Source organism: Pseudonaja textilis, chromosome 2 (assembly GCF_049901715.1).
Source record: "Pseudonaja textilis isolate UNSWEBS1 chromosome 2, rPseTex1.2, whole genome shotgun sequence".
NCBI classification, from domain to species: Eukaryota; Metazoa; Chordata; class Lepidosauria; order Squamata; family Elapidae; genus Pseudonaja; species Pseudonaja textilis.
The window spans coordinates 86,178,477-86,196,430 of record NC_141991.1 but is presented as its reverse complement, the minus strand read 5'-3'; the positions used below and the strand labels follow the sequence as shown (position 1 = coordinate 86,196,430).

The window sequence follows — 17,954 nt, the reverse complement described above, 5'->3', positions numbered from 1 at the left end:
GGACTTCACTCCATTCCTAAGAGGTCCTTAAAGGGCACAAACACACCAGCATGCCTATTGTCCCTGTCTTATTGTCCCCATTTATCTGTATTTACTTCCTTTGTTCTTATTTACGTTCATACTTATACTCATTATCTTGTATATGTTTGACAAACAAATAAAATAAAATATTCCTTGTGTATTATGTCAACCAGAAATGAATATAGTATTTGTGTTGAGGATGTTGTTGCTATAGCCTCATCAGATTTGACTAAGCCTGGAGATTCTTTGCTGTTTTTGGTGATGCAAGATTATTAATACTGTGAGGCCAATGTATACGATCATAACTACACAAGAGGGCTATGGAAGCGTTAAGTTTTTATGGAGGTAGTTAGATATGGTGGCATGTTGATGTGACTAAACCAGAGCTCTGTATTTGAAAATATATGGATACAACTGGTTTGCGCATCTACTAAATATTCTACTCAAGTGAAAATACCTGGGATTAGACATGTATGAGATATATATTATCCTATTTTCTTCTTGCAATAATTCTGATAGATTACCTATTAGAATCAGAATCAGAATAGAGCTGGAAGGGACCTTGGAGGTCTTCTAGTCCAGCCAATAGATAGATACTTACAAGGCAGATGGTATTTTGTGAGCTTAGTTCAGTCCTCAACATCATTAAGGAAAGAATCAGAAGATTATAGGAAAAGCTTATTATCTTAAATTCAGGGAACTATAGCCACTTTAAGTAGACAAGAATAGACTAAACAATATTTCCAGCATTGTTAATACTACCTATCTACTTAGTTTCTACACTTAGAGGAATGAGTATGGAGCACAAACATTCCAGGGCTAGCTTGCTCTACAGTTTGCAGTAAATAGGAGTAATATACATAGTTTTTTTTAACAGGGTCCAAAGACGACCATTAAGGCCAGATTGTATTGGTGGTTTTAGAAAGAATGTTTATCCTGCAGTGAAGTCATTGCAATTTTAGCAGAGGTTTTTCCCATGCCCTAATTACTTACACAGCCCTGGCAATAGAGACTGTGTTTCCCCAGTTAAGGATGCTTAGTGTCCTCTCATTGGTGACTTCTTCAACATTTTTCTTAGACAGGTCACCTGCCCCACAGAAATATATTTCTTTCCCTGTGATTTTTAATCCTGACTTGATCAAATCCAAAGGCTGTGAAATTATTCAGGAACCCATCAGATATGCAGACTGACAAACCTGTCAAGGAGCCTGAAACAATGCACTGATGTTCAAGAAGGGGTGCCATTAGATCATTCTAGAACAGGGGTGTCAAAATGGTGGCCCATGGGCCGGATGCATCACACACAGGCCATGCCCACCCCAGCTTTGTGAAGAGGGAAAACAGTGTGAAATGTCATGTGACGGCAATGTGACGCCACGAGTTTTACACCCGTGTTCTAGAGTGTTTCCAGATGGATGGTGCCTATCATGATGTCATAAAAATTTTTCGTTCCCCTATCCTGCTCTTTACAAAGAAAGAATTGTGGGGAGATAAAGTTAAAAATGGAAGATAGCTTTAACTGTAATTCTATAAGTTTCTTCAAAGAAGGAAGTGGGATCGTAGAAGAAGCACCTCATCTCAAAGTACAAAGATAAGTTTGGACTTAATGTTCTTATGGGCTGACTTAATTCAATAATGTGAGCTACTGCAAGGTATCTCAAAATGCGACAAGCCATTCCTATTCTACCTGGTGTTCTTATAGCTCATTTGTCCACAGCTTTCCCCTACCATCTGTCTCCTGATTCTTTTCCTACAAGTACTGAGGTCTGAACCTATACCTTTTGCTTGCAATGCCTGCCTTGTCCCTGGTGATGACGACTGTAGAGAATAATGATGCAGTTATCATATCAATCTAGTTATATGTTAGGACATATTGAAATCCAGACTCCATATCCATTGCTAATGGTATAATAAAGCTTCATGGGGGCAACCATGTTGTGCCTATGGCTGCAAGGTTTAACAACGGGTAAATCTAAAAGAAAAGAAAAAACCTTGTTCCTTCAACATCTTGTACGAACAGAGGGTAGTAATCCAACAAACACCACAGTACACACAGCATCCAAAAGCTCTGCAAATCAACATGCTTCTTCGGGATGGCATCTCCTTACTTCTGTGCGAAATGCTGTGAGTGTGCCTTGAAATGGTTAATAGAAATCCTCTACAGCAGGTGATTCCCACATGTGGTGATGCATCCTTTTGTCCCAGATGTTTCAAGCGATAGGAAAGCATGCGGTGGGAAATTAAGCCAAGGATTCAGATGAGGAAGATAAGGAGTACCATGAAATTGACCCTTGCTGCCCTAAGACTGCAAGAGGAAATGTGAGCAGGTGGTGTGGTGGTGGTGGCGGGGGGCAGGGTTTTGCATGCCTGGAACCTTGAAGGCTGCTTGAGTCTGAGAGGCTAGTTTCAAGTTGAGCAGAGCCATCTGAGAACCTGGATCGTAACTCCAGACTTCCAGTCCAATATAGCTTGATAATGTTTGCACGTCTGTCAATAATACACAACAGCCAACACGTATTTTTGCAAGGACAGAGAAATAAAGAAGAATTTGAGCATGGTTGGCAAGCAGCGAACCCCCAAAAGGACTTCGTTTAGAGCTACTTGGTTTGTGCACCCATTAATTTCTCATTAGTGTCATCTGAGCTATTATATTTGACTCTCAGCTGTAAGTAGATGCTATTTGGATTAAGATTCTGATGAAAGAACAGTTGGAGAGACTAATGTTTCAAGGCAATTAAGATAAAGAGGCCAACTTCCACAACAACAACAACAACAATAATAATAATAATAATAATAATAATAATAATAATAATAATAATAGCAGCATTATCTGAAAAAGCTCAGTGTTCTATTAAACAGTAACCCAAGTAATTAACTGGGTTACAATTCATCATTGGGGAACATCTCAAATAGGCGGTCTCTGCTTTCCAAATTCATTTTTAAAGATTCAGGTAGAACACAGTATGATGGTATGCAATATTTCTTACATTTCAAGCTCTAAAGACGTAATGAATATTACCTTCTGCATGAGTCTCTTTGGCACTTAATATCTTTTGACCTTTGCAATCTTGCTCTAGATTACATTTTATGGGATGGGGTAATGGAGGAATTTTGGGAGTCACGTTGCCCCAGTTTTACGACGTGTTATTTCAAGGAAGCTTGTGTTTTTTTTTTTGCTAGCATACCATATGTATGCAAACATACATTTCAGCTGACCAGTGCTCTACCTGATTTGTTATACTTCTGATTATATACTATATTGTGTAGTATGTTGAGTTTTTATAAATTGCTATGAATATATGCAAACCACTATGAAATATCAGAAAAAATGACTATTAAGCTACAGAACATCTGCTTAGTTTTATGGATCTGAAGAATGCAAAATGTGTATGTGACCAAGTTTGTGTGTACAGCTCGCATAAGTGTCTGCACATTAGCCTTTTCCTCCAGCTGACTTTGATATAAAGAACTGAAAGTCACTTCTTTGTTTTTAAACACTGATTTTTTTCTAGTCTAATAATACTAGAAATATGTTCTTATTTGTGTACCGTATGCCATTTAAATTAACCTGCTCATGTATGGTGTTCAGATACACTATAAAGAAAGACAGAACATGATTTATGAGAACAAACCCAAAGCCAAGGTAGCTTTTGCATGCTTTGCTTCCTTCAAATTACAAAACGATACTGTTTACACCATCAATTTAATCTTTACCGCCATGGTGCAAGACTGTTTTGAGGCAACAGGTTCACACATGGAACCATGACAAGATTTAATTAGCATTCAGAAATGGAAAAGCATGTGCCAAGTGTCATTTGCTGCAGTAACCACTGGTGCTTTCAGCCATGTCCTGTTGTTCCCTGAGTACAAATGTGAATTATGCACTTTTGTTTTTGTGCTCATTCAAGAGTGGAAATGCCCTTTGTTTGACATAAAGTGTTACCAATGTTCCAAAAGCAGGGATATAGCTCTGCTTAAATAAAGTTCATAACGGTTTAGGTTTCTTCTTCTATGACAAAAGCATGTCAACGTCGGTCTTTCATACTCATCATCACTTAAATATTCAGCCCAGATTTATTCAGTGCCCATTCATTCTTAAACTTCACTCTTCTTGTTTTACCACTCATACTTCTTAAACAGTGGTGGGATTCAAATAATTTAACAACCAGTTCGCCCAGAGTCAGGTTGGCTGTCATGGGAGGTATGGCCCATCCCTGTCCTCCAGCTCTGGTGCACATGTGGGATGAGCCTCCTGCAATGGCCAACCTGATCTTGGGCAAACCTGTTGTTAAATTGAACTGCCCCCGCTATCAACTTTCAACCACTCAATATTTAAGAACAGTGGTAGGATTCAGCCGGTTTTCACTGGTTGTTAAATTACCCACCCCCTGCTATCAAAGTGGATCCTAGGCGCTTCACTGCAATGGAGAAACGGGCAACGGAACAGCTGGAACGAGAGAAGGAGGGAAAACAGCCTTCTCCTTCCCTTGCGCTGGCTGCTCCATTGCCTATTTTTCCATTGCAGTGCAGCGCCCAGGATCCACTTTGATAGCGGGGGGTGGGTAATTTAACAACCGGTGAGAACCGGCCGAATCCCACCACTGTATCTTAAATATCTCATCCCCAATTCATTCAATCTACTTTTATGTTTCTCCTGCCATACTCAACTCACACTTCTGTATTCATTTAATCAATTTACATTTCCTCCAGTCCTGCAAAGCATATCTTTCTACTAGTAGTTGCACATTTTAAAATGTCTCCATTTTCTCATTTTCATAAACCTTCTAGCAATTCATCTACTTGCTCTAGGTGTTTGCCATTTACCATAAATATAACTTTCAACCACTCAATCCATGTTTTCCTGGCACAACACATTAACTTATAGATGTATTTTGAGTCGTGCTTAACATTTGCTTTAATGCTTTTGGGTTCTCAGCAAACTACAGTGCAGCTCCTGCATGCAGAATTACATATATATTTGCATCCCAAACTAGCACAGCTATAAGTTTGCTACAAGCATTCCTTGTGTATATTAAGAACTTCTCATCCACTCTTTTGCCCTTTATTAATTTCCTATATCTTTCCTTCTGAATGATCAGTTCAGTCATGCTCTTAGATTTATATTAATTCCTTTTCCATGCGTACATACAATTAGACCTATTCTTAAAACACGTACTCTAAATAGTCGCTATTATTCATTCTTGGGTTTCCAAATGGCAGGATTGTTGCTGATCATTGTGGCTTTGTACATTCAGACCTCACAATATCCTTTTCAGTAATTTAAGGAAAATATAATCTAGACCACCAGTGCATGTTGCACTGCTGTATTCATGCACCAAGTCAGCAAGGATAATCTATAATAGTTGTTGTAGACTACAACTTTTGTTGTAAATTTACAAGGAAAGACTTAAAGCAGTTTGGAGATGTTTGGACAATATGACCAAGTGTGTACAATTAATCCCCAGTTACCCCAAGGATATTCACGGCATTCTATGAAAGTTAGGAATTCTGGAAATTATTTGGAAAGCCAATTTATTACTCCCTGCACCCTACCACTAGACGGGATATGCAGTGAATTGATGTACACATAGAATATACTTGGTATTGGGATACCTTCCCTTTTCATTCTGTGATGTTCACAAAGCAAAGATTATCCATTGAAGACTGAATCTTACAATTCGTATTCTATTTTCTTTAGCTTCTTGATAAAGGCATTGCAAACCACTCATGGTCTCTCACTGTAGCTGAACGCTTTTTATTGCACTATTTTAATTACACAAAAAGTACAATAAATTGCCAGTAAACGAATCCATGAGTTTGCCATATTCGTGGTCTGCTTCAAGCAAAAGGGGCTACGTAGCTAGACACGGTCAAGCACGCACGCACACCCCCTAATCCTAATCCTAACCCTAACCCATATATATGCCCAAGAATCAAGTGGGGAGAAGAGAACAAGTGACATTATAAAGTGAACTTTATGGTGTAGGTATTTGCATTTATCATCAGATTGCAAAAAAAGAAGGGTGGAGTTTGCATCATGACATTATGAGGCATTTTTTTGTCTTTTTTTTCATCACTCCAGCTAATAGTGGTCTCTCATGGCAGGATGTGATTGAAATCAGGAATAGTACTAAAAATTATAGCTCAAACAGATCTGAACTCAAGAATGCTTATTTGCTTATAAGAATGCTTATATGCTTATTTTCTTATCAGTAAATTCTCTTCTGTCTGCCAGTGTGAAAACAATGTATTTCTTCTGCAGGGAACACCTGGAACATATGAGTAGCTCAAGGTAAGCTGGATAGTGGTTCTAGTTTGCACATTCTGTATTGCCAGCATTAAGTATACATTAGTTTAGTTTACTTTATTGTCATTGCACCTCGTACAACAAAATCAAACACCATTTTCAGTGCACATTGAAAATAAAACACAAACACACATCCTTCACCCTCCACACATTGAACCAAAAACTCCCGACACCGCACTAACACTGCACTATACAGTAGAATTCAAAAGAACTACTGCCCTGGGATAGAAGCTGTTTTTCAGCCTATTTGTCCTTGTTTTTATTATTCGGTACCGTCTGCCAGATGGTAATAGTTCAAAAAAAGGGTTCCCAGGATGAGATGGATCTTTGAGAATGTTTTGAACTTTCTTAAGGCAGCGGGAGCTATAAAGCTCTTCATAGAGCTGGTTGGGAAAAAAAAAGTTTCATAGACATTTTTTGTCTATATATTTAGACAAAAAATATTTTATTGGTGTTTTGGCATCTAACATTTCAGTTGTAACTTCCCAACTTTTCTTTGTACTGGCTGTAAAAAAAACAATAATAGTGAAACTGGGTTAGTCATGATTCCGAGAACTGAGGTTTTCAGAATGATGCCATATATCACAATAAAATGGTGAGATCTGACTGCCCTTGTAAATCTGAGCTTAAACAAATCATTTTAATGTCAGTTTATGGACAGTTTTTGTTAGACAAGCGCATTGTTGCATAATGATTCCCTGTCAAAGATGCCACAGAAGTCAGTTTGCCATGCTGAACACATTAAGTGGGATGGACGTTTTGTCTAATAAAAGCAGTCATGCTGAGCAACAGCTGGCTGGTTTTCTTGTGTTTTGAATATTAAACTTTCAAAAGAGAGCTTTGCATTTTTAGAAGGAAAAAAAAGGAATAACTGGCTCATCAGTTTAAAGTTGCATCTAGATTGTAGTCTAGAAAATAGAATAAAATTGAAGGGTTATGTTGGTTTCAGTGTTTCTGTGTGTAGTGAAATTTATTTTCTCTCCTGTCCTCTCCTCTCTCCTCTCCTCTCTCTCCCCTCCCCTCCCCTCCTCAGTTAGTTGCATGTGATTATACTATTCCTTATTTGATGTAATGGCCTATGACTACAAATAAGTTTGTACCTAAATTCAGTGCCATTACTATAAGCATTGTCAACTTTGCTAGATCTGGCATCACCTTCTGAGATGATGCCGTTAGTTTTGGGATGAGAAAAACACATGATGCCGTTATTTGAAGAATCTAATAATAGAGTACCAGTTGAGCCAATATTTTCTCCTGACACTTGTCTCAGCTTGGATATACAAACTGACAATGTTTCTTCACAAAGAAGAAACTTATACTACATAATTAGTATATTAGTATTATACTTAGATTCCTGCTACCGTAACACCATTGCCCCCTAATTACTGTAGTGTTTAGCTAATTCAACAAATAATTGTCCTTAGGTTGTATCTGCCTTTATATTCATTTGCTTAAATCAATTTCATATATTTCAATCAGTATTTCTGTGTGTGTGTGCGTTTTCCTTATGGCAGTAACTAATTTTGCAGTACTGGCCTAATATTATTAAACCTGTATGGATGAAAAGGGTAATCCTGTCAAACTGATTTGGCAATATTTTCTTATCCTATTTTTCAGTCCCTCTATGTCTATGACTGAGATGTTTAGCAACTTATTACTGAAATTATAATTCATTTTTCAATGTTTTGCAACATGGAGCAGTTTCTGTGGTTCATATGGTAATAATTTATGCCCCTGGACTAAGCTCATAGGTGTTATAACTCAAGCGAATTGAAGTGGCCACAACTTGTAAAAGCAAAAAAAAAAAAAAAGAGAGAGAGAATTCTATTAAGATCCACAGTGTAAGGAGTGAGAGCACATCAAGATCATAGATTATTAAGATAACATTGTTTTTGGAATTTGTGTGTGTGTGTGTGTGTGTGTGTGTTTGTTCAAAGCAGTGTTCCCTGGCAACTGATCGGACAAGACCGTGCAGCAATTTTAGAAGTGGTTTGCCATTGCCTACTTCCTAGGGCTGGGAGAGAGAGTGGCCCATAGACTTTGCACCTAAGTGGACCAGAATGTTTGGTTTTCTAGCTGGTGGCACAGTAATTAGAATGCAGTATTGCCGGCTAACTCACTGCCAGGAATTCAGTTCTGATCAGCCTTCCATCCTTCTGAGGTTGGTAAAATGAGGATGCACATTATTGGAGGTAATATGCTAACTCTGTAAACCGCTTAGAGAAGGCTGTAAACCACTATGAACACTATATAAGTCTAAATGCTATTACTGATGCCTTAACCACTACACTAAACTGGCTCTCAATGGACTTTTAGTTGGATCAAACTACCTAATCTGTTATATTTAGTCAAATACTATTATGATTTAGACCAGGGGTATCAAACTTGCATCATCACCGTGGCATCATGTGACATATGGGGACTTTTCCCCACTCATCTAAACCAGGTGTGGGCGGGGCCAGTACATGATGCATCCGGCCCATGGCCTGTGGTGTTTGACACCCCTGATTTATGAGGGAGCAATATCAAGTTCATTTTTCTTAACATTCATGTTGCAATATACAGGCACTCTATATTCTCTTCCATAGTTATGAAACAAATGTGTAGGATGCAACCTTATGAAATTAATTAAAACAGAATGTGAAAGGTCACAAATGCCCAAGCTCTCCACATTCTCTGAAAGAAACAAACATAGTTAGCAGCAACTATCCACCATTCCTTCTATTTACAAAGAAGCCATTATCGAAAGGGAATCCACTAGTCAAAAAAGTCACTCTCCTGATTCTATATCAGTGCTTCATACAAGCGCATAAACTTCAACAGCCTTTGCAAACCGACCTGTAATTTCAGAAAAGCATCTTGCCTCCATTTTGGAGGATCTAGGAACATCTGCAAGTCCTGGCAAAGGGAGCAACTGAATTGTAGCAGGGGAAAATATGCTTTCCAGTTCTTTTTGGCAAATGGTGAATGTTATACTTGGCTATTTTTTTTTTTTTAATGAAGAGGGGAAGGGAAAGAGGTCGACCAAATCTAATGAAAGCTGGCTGGGATGAATGGCTGGTCTGTCTGGAGATCGCCTTGTGCGCTTCTTTCTATTCAGGTGCTTCCTCGTCTGCAGAAGTTGATGCTTGTCACCTGTGCTGGGAAAGGATGGGGGGAGCAGCTGTCTGGCTGGCAAGTGCTTGCTGATACTAATTTCATCATTCTCCATTTGTTGCCCTCGGGTCAAGCCGGAGCTTCCCTTGGGAATCATTGTAATAAAAGGCCCTTCACATCACCCACGCAGCTGTACAAACTACAGCCACCTTAGCTCCTTGGCTTGGCCTGGAATGCAACTGGGATTTGGAAGCGGTGACTGAGCACTGCCTTTTTGAGAGCCTGGAGGATTCCTTTTAGCCTTGTTTATCTAATCTCTGCTAAGGTCACCTTTCAGAAGACAATGAACATTCAGACAACCCTGATTTGGGGGGCGCGGGGGTGGTGATGGGGAGAAACGGGATAAGCTGTTTCAGGACTTCAAACTCCTGTCGTTCTCCCATCAGCAGAGTGCGTATAAAGGGACTTCCAGGTTCTGCCTAAGAAAGCAAAGTGAATGGCATAAATTAAAGTCAGCAATTTCTGAACAAACGTTCGCATCGAGCCTTTTCTTTAGGCCTTAAGCTCACCAGCTGCAGCCCATGACATTTGGGGGCTGTTGAGGCAGCAGTCGAAAATAATGCTGGGCATTCATTTGCAGGTGCAGAACTGTTGAATGATCCCATTGGCCAAAGAGCCGCCCTACATTCTGGTCAGCAAGTAAGGAAACCATTTGGAAGCTGGCTGGTTGGCTCTGCTTTCTTCAGCATGTGAATTGCTGGCAATTCTAATGCCAAAGCTCTTAGTCCTTCCTGACCCTTTTAAAAAAAATCTCTTCCTGATCATTGTGGAGAGAAGAGGTGTATACAGATAGTCCTTGATTTACAACTGTTCATTTAGTAACCGTTCAAAATTACAACGGCACTGAACACAGTGACTTATGACCTTTTTGCACTGTTACACCTTTGTAGCATCCCCAGGATCATGTGATCAAAATTCAGATGCTTGGCAACTGGTTCATGTCCCAACATCATGTGGTCACCTTCTGCAACCTTTTGACAAAGCCAATGGGGAAGCCAGATTCACTTAACAATGGGGTTACTAACTTATCAACTGCAGTGATTCACTTAACAGTTCTGGCAAGGAAGGTCATAAAATGGGGCAAAACTCACTTAACAAATGTCTCACTTAACAATAGAAAGTTTGGGCTCAGTTGTGGTCTACAGGACCACCTGTAAAAAATGCACAAGAGATTACTACATTGTCAGCCCCACTAAAAAGACCAGACGAGAAAATCAACACCACAAGAAGGCTAATGAAACTTTTATTAAGTCATAATAAGAGAATCTTGCAAGCCTCGTTCTGCTATATCTTCTTTCCCTTTTTATACTGTAGTGAATTGTGGTGAACGGCATCTGTCTGAGTTGCTTCCACATATTATCTCCTTTCTCAGGATTTAAAAATCCTGAAAAAACATTTCATCCATCCATCAAGGACCTCTTCCTTACACTCTACAATCATAGAGGATCATTGCATGTTATTGCTCTTGAAAAAGGAGCCAAACTAGGAGAAGGGCTATATGAGTACAGCATGAAGAAATGGGCTTTGAAGAATCAAGATCAGATCTGGGGAAAATGACATCTTAGCCTTTTTTAAGCAAAGATCAAAACCAGCTAAATCTATGCTGGACTTCTGGACTACCAAAACTTAACAAGGATCAATGTGGAAACAACTTGTAATTTGCATTTCACAAGGCTTTAGTTACTTCTCAATGGAGATGGGATATGATTCTTTTTATCACTTGGTACAGTCCATCAATAGCTGATATCTGAGGTAAGAAGAATTCAGTAGACTAGATTCAGGAACTAGTACAAAATCATTCCAGTCTCCCAAGGCTCACTCTGGCTGATCAATGGTTGACTTCATTAAGAAATCACTGAGCTTGAACTTATCAGAAAACTTGGCAGTCTGTTTGGACTTGAATCACAATGATTTTCTATATCCATGCAGGTATTTATTTTTATAGAAAAAATGGAACTACTATTGTATGGTGTTATCAATTACTGCTGCTGTGAATGTTAACTAAGCAATTTTAATTTTGTTTAGTGGACATTTTCTGGTCAGACTGTGGGAAATCTTTCATTCTATAAATAGGGTTTTGAAAAATACAAATATAGCATAAACTGCTAAATGTAAATAGCAGTTTCAGAAAATCAACTTGGAGGGACCTCCATAGCAAGAAAAGGTCTCCACTTCTCTACATCTCCTCTGTTATTTCTAATTCTTAAAATGAGGTCTATAATAAATCTATACACATAACATTTTAAAAGGATGGACATTATTTAGCTTTGGATATTAGTACTATCAAAAATACCTTGGATTAGCAAATAGTGTTTTGTCTTGAGGCTTTAATATACCTACAGATTTCAGTGTCTGATAAAGCTATTAGAAGAGTTCATAAGCAACTTAGCTAAAGTCAGGGCTTTAAAAAATGAGCAGAAGGGTGATTGATAACTTGTCATGTGACCAGTTGCTTAAACCAAGGTTTATCTTATCTTGTTTCCCTCCCTTTCTCTCATTGGGCCTTTGGTTCATGTGGCTCCATCAGCCCCTTGGTTTTAGTTCTATAGGAAAATTTAGTTTGGATTTGACAAGAACCATCCATTATGCTGCAGTGAAGCTGTTCAAGTGAAGACAACTCTAAATGCTTCCAGAAATTGTTTGCATTCATTTGCAGACATTCCTAGCTGGACCAAGAATGAAGGAGTCAGAATTGCCTTCTTTTTCCTTGGCATAGAAGATGAAGCTTCTATCACCTTCATCACTGCTTGGTTTGTTCTCTGACAGGCAGGGATGTGAGGAGGATTAACTTTCTTCTTGTGCTCTGCACCATTGATCCTAACATCAGTAAGGAGGCTGTATGATGAATACCTGAAATCTTTTCCCTCTGTCATTTATGAATGGTATGTAGCAATTGCTAATGGATTCCTCCTTTCACACAGTAGGACTTCACTATTTTAGTAAGGCAAAGTCTAGACAAGTAATTTCTCCTAGGTCGAGAGTGATTTTTCAAGTTGTTTTGGCTTGAAGCACAACATTCTTAGTGAACACACCTAACATTTGCTCTTACCATATCCAAAATTAGCGTTGGGGAGCCCAAGTCATCTTGCCTTCCAAGCCAAAATAAATTAACTCCCTAAATTTTCAAAATTTTCCTTTACAGCTGTTTGTGTCAGCCATCCCTCTTAAGAACTAAAATAGCCTCAGTATAGTCCCTGAATACTGGAAATCCATAATCTTTACCCCAAAGATGTTTTGCATTATTGAATAGTAGATGAATACAAGCTGGTCACCCTCTTTCCTTGCATTCTTTCCAGCACCACAATAACTGTGATATGCCCTACCTTCAGGTTAATTGTCAACGTTGATATCTGCCTTAGAATATTTTCATTATGAATGGGCTGGATAAAATAATGGGACATATTTTTTTTTTGCTCAGTTCTTCATTCAGGGCAAAGAACATTGTCCATTTTGAATACATCACATGCATAATGTTTGCTGTGAATGCATTTCTTGGAAAAAAAGATCAGTAATGGAGACCAAGCTATCTAGCTGCGCTGCCTCCCGTGGAGGGAACCCTGATTAGCTTGCAAAGAAGGTTCCTGGAAAATAATTTCCAATGCAGAAATGGGTATATCATACTTCACAGTTTTTGATGGAAACCAATTAAAGTTTGCCGCAGTACACATTAATCATATCTATGGCACTTTTTAATAGAAGACATACTTATAAATGGTATCAGGTGTTTGGGGGATATTTGGAAATCTGCTAATTTTTTCTTGCTTGCAGTGTAAGATTTTCGTTGAGCGAATGCAATAATGTGATATTGCTGACATTTTTATATAAGCATTCATTCTTATTATATACTATATATTTGAAAGCTTTCCTTCTGGCAATCTTTTCCCTGGTGGAGCGATGACAGTGTACTAAAGATGAATATTCATAAGGGCTTGATGTAGCTCCTGAAGCATGATCTAGCAAAAGTGTCATACTTTTTTTTTTTCTAAAACATTTTTTAATATGAGTGGATTGATCCGCTGCAAAAGCAGCCAGAGGGAAGTCCCCCCACTCCCCGTGTTTAAGTTTCAAGGGAAAATTCTTCATCTCGGGTTTTTGACAGAAGAAAGAAGCTACCTTTGGTTCTGTGAAAAGATGTTCTCCACATCAAATGTGGAACCGATTACAAACAAGAACAGCAGAAATAGCATTGTCCTATAAGAAGGAGCAGTTCCTCTGTGTAATTGTTCTTTTTGGTTACAGAAGGTATAAGGTCCCTGATGAATAATAAAGTCAGTTGGTCAGAGGCAGTGAAGTATTCAGCTTGATTAAATAATCTGCAAGGGAAAAAATATAGTACCAAGGATGTTAATGCTTAATTTTAAACAAAGCTTTTGAAGCGATTTCCACTCTAGCATTTTTGCAACAATACCATGAACCAGATCACAGTCAGCAATGCAGAGAATTTTAAAGCAGCAATGGTTTTTAAAAACATTTTAAAACTGAGAATGGGTGGGGCTGTGCCTTCCTGTGTTTTTGTTTCTTCCGATTTCTTGGCAAGAACTTGAACAAGATGGTACAGCAATAGCACTTAGACTTATATACTGCTTCATAGTGCTTCACATCACTCACTTAGTGGTATACAGAGTCAACATATTGCTCCCCACAGTCTTGGAAGGATGAAAAGCTGAGTCAATCTTGTGCCGGTCAGGATCGAAGTCCAGGCTGTGGGCAGAGTTTACCTGCAATACTACTTTCTAACCACTGTGCCAACCGTGTGCAGTGGTTAAAATAATATTGTGGGAGAATTGGGAGATGAGGGGATGGAAAACACGATTGCTTCTTGTTTGTTCATAATTAAAATTCCAATTTGTTTTTTTTTTTGAGTTAGGTTACCAATTTCATTTATTTAATATTGGACTCTTCTTTCTTTCTTTCTTTCTTTCTTCTTTCTTTTTCTTTCTTTTCTTCCTTCCTTCGTTTCTCAACCTATCATGAACAAAAATGATTGCATCATCATCAAAGGTACCGAAATTATATTGCTATAAGGATTCATGGAGCACGATCAATTTCACTAAATGCCTGGAGAGATAAAAAAAGACTTCCACTCTCAAACTTTTAAGCCACCATACCTTTATTAATCTTGCAGATGCCTCAAGGGACTTGCTGTTTTGCCTCTAGCAGACTTGCTTGTTTACCCCTCTGGAAATAGTACATTAGTTAAATGATAATAAAAGAGGCTATTGCTTTCCAGCAAAGTAATGATGTGATGCTATTGACAGATCCATTTTTAAACCTTTATGGAGAGGGAAGAGACTCTGTGGACATAAGAGAACAAGAGGCCAGGGTGTTATGCAGATGATTTAGAGGCAGTAATATTTGAGCAGCTGCTTCTAGTATTTGTACTATCTATGGACATGCTATAAAGTGGGACTGTTTTTTTTTCTTCCCTAGTAAGATTTAGCATTTTGATATTGTAATATCAGTATTTATACTGAGATTGGGAAGGGGGATTTACTTTCAAGGCTCCATCAGGCTTCCCAGGACTGCTTAAACCTTGCTCCACCCTCTTACTCCTTTCGATCACCACTTCCAAGATGGCATTCTCCTTTTTACCACCCTTCTTTACTTCCCAAATCTTCTTCCTTGACTTTCTCTGCTCATTTGCTCATCTGGTCACACTGGTCCATACCCTTGTAGATTACACACACTTTTCATTTAGACTTTAATGAATGAAATAATTACAATAGGGCAACTATTTTAAAATAGGTACATAGATGTCTATCCCCTTTGTGTATCATAACTGATCCCCTGTGACTAGCAAAACATAGCACATGCTTGTAGCATTGATGGTGTTTATCTTTCCCAGTCCAAACAGGACAACCAAACTGAACCTTCTGTGAGTGTATTGTTTATCATTGAGCCATTAATCTGTATCTTCATGGATTCCACCATAAACCATTATAAATGAAGTAATGTTCAGGATTCTGTCTGTAGACCCAGGTGCACACTTTCTGTTATTCTTAAGAAAATGTCTTCGATTTACGCATAGCTAGCGTCAGCTCCAAAACCAAGAATGGTAGGTGTTGATTCTTCCAAGCTGAATTCTTTACTATTTAACACTCAGAGACAAAATCTTACCAGACTGAGGACTCTACTGTCTGCATCTACAGTATATGAGATATTAGGGAGGGACTATCTCTACCCTTTTTCTCTCAGAAGTAACATCTGGACTCAGTGGCCTCTTATTTCTCTGTACTGCACCCATCAAGCTCCTCACTACTTTCTACCATATCTGGCTTTTAAAAGAATTATGAGTTGCTGCTCCCTCCTTGCTTTATTTGTGATGAGCCATGTTGGTGCAGTGATTAGAATGCAGTACTTCAGGCTATGTCTGCTGACTGCCGGCTGTCGGCAGTTCAGTTCCCACTGGCTTAAGGTTGACTCATCCTTCCATCCTTCCGAGATCAATAAAATGAAGAGTCAGATTGTTGGGAGCAATATGCCGAACTCTTTAAACCATTTAAAGAAAGCTGTAAAGCACTGTGAAGCAGTATATAAGTCAAAGTGCTATTGCTATTGCTATCTGGTAGAACAGTTGACTGGTAAGAATATACACTGCTTAAAAGCACCATTTATCTATGTACGTAGGTATGCAACAGAGGTATATTTCTTTCCATAATACACAGACTAATAGAAGTGTTGCTGGATAAGCTAAGGCACTACCATGGCCCAATTCTGCTCATGTTTTTTTTATGTACTGTAAACGTTTATTGAAGCATTAACACTATTCTGCTTTTTTGTATCACATACATCTCAGAAAGTTAATCCTAGACATAAAGTCAAGGCCCCAGGAGAAGAAAGAGATGGCCCAAGGAAGGGGTGGTATTCTACCAGTTCGGCCCAGTTCAGCTGAAGTGGTAGCTCCAAGGATCATCTGTGAGCAAACGGGTTCGCTCCAACGATCAGCTGCCCGCCCCAGATCTATTCTGCCCACCTCGGATCTATTCCTCCTGCCTGCCCCGGATCTACTCTGACCATTTCCTGGATTTTCCTGGTTTTGAAGCTCAGCTGCTTCGCATGGCACAGCGGATTGCTGCACATCAGCTGTTGAAGACACAGGGAAAGTGCGGGATTGCAGGAGAAGGTCAGTAGCAAACCCTCTGTGCACACACAAAGCACGCCTGCCAAGCCACACCCATAGAACAGGTGGTAAAAAAATTTGAAACCCATCACTGGTCCAAGGCAAGGAATTTAAATAGTACTGTACTACATTACTTTAAGATCTGTAGGGACAAAACAGAAGGAAAGCCAGAACAATCAGTGGGAAAATTTCTGATACAGAGTGCACACTTTTTACCAAGATCATCAAGGAATAGATTACAATTTTCAGAACTTGGCCCTGTTAATAAATTAATAATAAATTTGTTGTGTTAAACTTGAGGGAGCTTATTGTATTCTGATTCTTCTTTTAAAATAAAAGTTGTATTATCAAAATTTGGTGGTGTCCTTTTGAGGAACAGAAAAAGGGGCAAAGGACCAGGGAACTACATTCATTTCCTTAAAAATTTCCTTGGAAATCTATGTAAGCCTAAAATAATCAATAATTTTGAATATTTCAATGATATATCTGAATTAATTTAAGGAACATAATTAGAAAGTTTGGCCTGCACAAATATGAATGACCGCTAAATGGCAGAAAAAAGGTACACAGTCTCTAAATCCATCTGCCTGGAGCATTCTGGGAGTTGAAGTCCATATATCTTAAAGTCACCAAGTTTAAAAAACTCTGCTTTAAATTATTACTGCCACCTAGTTACCATCTGGCTTTTTGTACATCTAGATCTGGTGACCTTGATTACAGACACAGAGTTGAAAGAGATATCAGAAGTAATCTAGTCCAAACCCTTGCAGGATCCACTGAGCATATTTAAAAAATGACTACCCAGACTCTAGTGAAGGACAACTCATGACTTCTTTTGGCAGCCTCTTCGACTTGTATATTTAACAAATTCCTCCAGATGTCGAGCCTGGATAATAAGCCCATTCCTTTTTTTAAAAAATCTATCCGAAATCTGAAGACTCCTATCTCCTTGTAGTCATTTTCTGAAGACTAAAAACATGCAGATCTTTAAAATGTTCTTCCTTGATTCAGGAGAATTATATGTGACTATCCTAGCTTTCTAGATACTAAAAATCTTCTGGATATTAAGATACCAAATTATCCAGGGAAGTTGGTTGTCACAGGGAAGGGCTGAAAGCTAATAATTGAAGTTGTGTGTCTGTTTAGCAATTGAGTTTCAGTTAAAAAATATCATTTGCAACACTTCAGTTGAGGTGTAAGGGATTTCCCTTCCTCCAAGGTCTGTGCACTGTTGATGAGAAGAAATGTTCTTTCTTTGAATCTTACAGCTGCTTACCAGTCTTCTGTTCTTCCATTTTGGTCAACCTGAAGCATATGTCATACACAGGCCATTCCTTTTTCCTGACTGAC

The 17,954-nt window shown here is 38.7% G+C and overlaps 2 long non-coding RNA genes across 2 annotated transcripts in view; both read left to right on the top strand.

Moving 5' to 3' along the window:
• Positions 1–17,954, top strand: part of LOC148126952 (uncharacterized) — a 138,805-nt gene that overhangs the window by 97,220 nt on the left and 23,631 nt on the right. The gene's annotated exons all lie outside the window — the stretch shown is intronic.
• LOC148126953 (uncharacterized) lies at positions 6,279–16,957 on the top strand. Its single transcript, XR_015741759.1, has 2 exons — positions 6,279–6,313; positions 16,281–16,957. It is a non-coding gene; the product is annotated as an uncharacterized LOC148126953 (long non-coding RNA).